Genomic DNA, 5000 nt, shown 5'->3' with positions numbered 1-5000 from the left:
GGGAACAAGGGAAGAAAACCAATTTAGAAAGTAATTTGGGGAACAAGGAAACACAATCAAATATTTAAAGGGAACAAGGACCCCTCCCCTTCTGTCCCTTTCATCCAACAGCTCAAACAAGCGATTTCAACAATTTTTGAATGACCGACACGAAAAGAAGACTCTCTTAGAGAAATAAATTATTTATAATAGCACTTGAGCATGCGAAACAATGCTCAGATGCTTACGAGCACCCTCATGCCCATGTTTGTAAAAAAGCACCATGAAGTATTCCTTGCGGCTGGTTTAGGCATTGTTTCATCTTTCAACATTGGGCAAAACCAAATCAACTCCATTCTCAGAGGGCACTGGGGAAAAAAGCTAGAAGAAAAAACTAGCCTTAATCCAATTCTCCTAAGGTAATCTTTAAAGAATAAGATTACTGAAGGAACACTTTTGAGTGCCAACTTTAAGCCTTTTAAAACAAGCACAAAATGTCAAACAGCATATTTTAGTCTCATATTCAATTAGATTTGGCTGCAATATTCCTTAACACTATGCAGATCTATATTCCATAAATGTGGAACATTTCCTGGCTATTTAATATGCCACAAAAGGGCTCAAAAAAGCAACCAGTTAAGTTTTTAGATAAAGAAGATAGTGTCTCTAAGGAGGTCTCACACAATACCTAAAAATTAAATGATTTGTTGTCATCAAGACATTGAATGACCAAGCAATACACAAACTGCAGCAATGTATGTTACGTCCACAAAGTGGGAATGAAAAAAAAATTCCTCAACTGATGCTTCAACATGCATTTAAATTAATTTTCTATCAACAATTCAAGGGACTTTTCAGTGTCTATTCAATGGTATTAATTTACATTTCCATGATAAGTTTGAAAGTGAATCTGGCAACCACAGTGCCCTATGAAATGGGAAATAACTTTAAGAAACCCTTTAAACTAACATTTTACAAGGGACACCACTGTTGATGCCGTGCGTAGAACAAAGAACAAATTGAAAGAAGAGTTAGTCTGCAGTTTATCCACAATGGACAGTTAGTGGCTGCATTCACCAATGTAGAGAACAAACACATCAAGTTTCTTCTCAAGCAACCAGGTGTTCAAGGAGCTATTCAATTTCCAAAGAACAGTATGGTTGTGTACCATTACCTGGGTGAATTCGGGTACCTGGCCTGAAACTGAAACTGAAACTGAAACTTGAGGAGCTAAACAACTTGTTGAGCTTGGTACTTAAACTCAATCGACAGTTTCTCCTAATTTTGTGTACCATTCACTTGTTGGTTCCTTAATAAAAAATCGCTAATTCAATTAAAAATACAAACACTGATCATGAAGAACAAACTGCTCAAGAATGCACGACTAGAGTCACTGAAAAAGTACTGCATGCTACGTGGATGTTTGCAGAACGATGGCAAGTTGTAATCATTGAAAGAAAACTCCACTCCAGATCTGATAGACGATGGTCGTGCAAGACTCGCCAAGCACGTGGAACACCCAACAGGATTGTTCGTTGTTTGGTACAGCACTAAGACTAATAAGACCAATCTTTTTTTTTTTTTTTTGTATTTTATTTATTTTTATTGTTTACGTTTAGTAATAACAGAACAAATGACTACATTAGGACAACACTAAGCTATAAGACACACACGCACAAACTACATTTAGGCTACCTAAGCTGATAACAGCAAACTGAGAATAATAAGTTAACACGTTTCGACGAGGCCGCGAGGGTTGTGAACACTTCTGCAATACATATTGCCCTTGTCTACAATACTTGCCCCACTTTTGAAGATGAAAAGCCAAACTCTGTCCACTTTTTGAAATAGCAGTCTCCAACTCATAAACAGCTTTAATTCTGGAAGTACATACTCGGAGAGATGGTACGAGAGCGTTGATTCTACAATAATATACGTACTGCTTAGCAATAAGCAGGAAGTGATTAAAAAACAAGAAATCGTCTTTGCGCTCCCAACTACCAAAAAAAATTATATCCGCCTTAGTAAGTAAATCTACTTTAACACCAAGATCATTAAGCCAGTCCGAGAGATCCTTCCAGAACGAGAGAACATAGGGGCAGGAAGTAAACAAGTGCTCTAGAGATTCGTCCGCATCTTCACAAAAAGAACAGTCAGATGATAGTTTAATACCAACCTTTTTCAGATAGACATTCGTTACTAAATATCTATTTAATATTTTGTACTGAAATTGTCGAGTCTTTGAATCCATTGCAACAGTGAAAGGAAGGCTATAGATCTTCTTCCAATCTAAAACGACATTAGCATATTCTGCTTCGTATTTCGATTGAGCTGTCGGTTGTTTAATAACGCTAGAGCGAAGTTCTTTGTACACGGCCTTAGAAACCACTTTGCTAAGCGCTACATTTTGACCATTCAAACACAGTTGAGTATGGTTCTCTGAATCAAAAGGCTCTAGATTGACATACTGATATATCTGTAAAGACTGACGATACTTTGTTGGCAAAGCATCGCACAATGCAATTAATTGGAAGGCGTCGAGAGGTGATATATCTAATTTCCAAAAATCACACCAGGGTGCCAATCCATTTTTTCCGAGCGCTAAATCACCTAATGAAATTATCCCTTTATCAACAAGTCTACGATTATAAACAGACTTACCATCAACACAAATATGCTTATTATTCCAAATAATAACTTCGGACAGTGTTTCTTGCGAAATATCGTAACTATCCATCCTACTCGCAACTGAACATTGCGCAAAGCAGCTAAGACATTCTTCGTAGAACCTCGGAAGCTTCACTCGCAATTTCTTCACATCAAAATTGCAGCTTAAAATGAATTTACCTCCAACCGATTTCAAATAATACGATAGAATGGTCTTCCAGCTGCTAGGCTCATTACTCGCGAATTTCTTACAGCATAGTATTCTCTGAGTCTTAATCATAGATTCCAAGTGTGGAGCTTTAAGACCGCCATCCTCAATGTCATTGATAAGCGTTAGACGTTTAACTTTATCTTTACCCTTCCAAATAAAATCGAAAATTAATTTATTTGCCTCAGATATAATCTCTTTGTTAAGGCTTATCATACCAGCACGATACATAAATATTGGAACTATAAATGTCTTAACGATCTGAATTCTGCCTATAACGGTTAGGTCTCTCCACTTCCATATCTTTAATTTTGTTTTGATGGAGTCAATTATTTCATCAAAGTTTAGCTTCTGTTTAAGACGATAATCATATGAGAAGTATACCCCTAAGATTTTCAAGGCTTTCTTGACTTTGATATTATGCAATTCATAATCATCACTTACTGCAGGATCTTGATTACCCAAAAACATTATTTCCGATTTCTCAAAATTAATCTTGAGACCTGAAAGCAAACCGAATTCTTTTACAAGCTTAAGAAAATTAACTAGAGAGCAATCGTCCCGCAAAAAAGCTGTCAAGTCATCAGCAAAGAGTCCCATTTTGATTTCCTCATTATTAACATCGATTCCTCGAATGCTTTTGTCACTACGGAGATTGATTGCTAATATTTCCATACAAATAATGAACAAATATGCCGAGAGGGGGTCCCCTTGTCGCACACCTCTCTGCACTTGAAAGGGTCCGGTAGAAAAACCATTATTTAAAACACAGCTCGAAATATTATTATAGAATGTATACACCCACTGTTTAAAGGACGGGCCAAAATTAAAAACAGAGAGGGCCTCAAAAATAAAGTTCCTGCTTACTGAATCAAAAGCCTTTTGAAAGTCAATAGCAATAATTTTTCCGTTAATCTTGTGGGTCTCAGTATACTCCAAAATATCCTCAATCGCTCTCACTGTATCAAACACAGTCCTTCCCTTAACATACGCGCTTTGATTATGATGTATAATTTGGGGTAATACAGTCTCTAGTCTTCTCGCAATTGCCTTGGAACCAATTTTGACATCCACATTAATAAATGATATTGGCCTCCAATTGGAAATATTTCTTTTGTCCTTGTCTTTCTTTTCTAGTAAAGTTATAATTGCTTGTTTTTGAGAATTAGACAGCTGCCCATATTCGCACGCACTGTTAAGGCAGCCGACAACAAGGTCTCCAACCACATCCCAAAAAGCTCTGCAGAACTCAACTGTGAGTCCATCGTTTCCAGGCGATTTATTACAGTCAAAAAGATGAAGAACACGAAAGCATTCCGCATTTGTCAGTCTTCCCTCACATATTGAGGCATCATCAAATGAGAGTTTGGGTATGTCCTGATTCTTTAAAAAGGAGTCATAAACATTCGCTGATGGGATTAGCTCCTCCTTCTTATACAGATCGGCGTAAAAGCATTCTATCTCTTTCATCACTCGTTTTGGATCAGAGATTAAATAACCATCTTTACTAAATATTTTTCTAACCACGTAGCTCTGGAGGGAATGATAGCGCCTTGAGAAAGGTATTCGTAGATAGAATTGTATTCACCTTTTAGCATCTCTAGTTTCTCGATATTTTCGGAAGTGGGATCAGTACTGCAATCGTCTTCACATTGCTTCAGTAAAGTTTCAATCTGAGATAATTTCTCCCTTCTTTCACGAGCCCTTTCCTTGCTGTATTTTATTGTCACCTGTCTAACTCTGTACTTAATTAAATCCCATAAAACTCTTTTATCGGTGACATCCTTGAATTCGTTCAACCAGACCGGAATACTCTGATTTATTAGAGTCACATAGTTAGTATCGTTAGTGAGACTACTATTGAATTTCCAGTATGAAGGGCCATGATTCTGTTTCTCTATAGTACTAAAATGAAGAACAATTGCCGAATGATCAGAATTTATAGAAGGAATAATGTCTGCATCTTCAACGTCATCTTGACAGGCGTCACTAATCAGCCAGAAGTCTAACCTTCTTTGAATGAACGGCTTTCGTTGTCTCCAAGTAAAACGTTTTATGTCTGGGTTTCTCACTCTCCATATATCTATCACGTCATAATCAAGGCACATATCCTGAATACACTTGACAGAGTCTTTTTTAGCCGGAG

This window comes from Montipora capricornis, chromosome 8, assembly GCF_036669925.1.
Source record: "Montipora capricornis isolate CH-2021 chromosome 8, ASM3666992v2, whole genome shotgun sequence".
Taxonomy (NCBI): Eukaryota; Metazoa; Cnidaria; class Anthozoa; order Scleractinia; family Acroporidae; genus Montipora; species Montipora capricornis.
The sequence above is the reverse complement of the archived record's forward strand: the minus strand, read 5'-3'. Positions refer to the sequence as shown.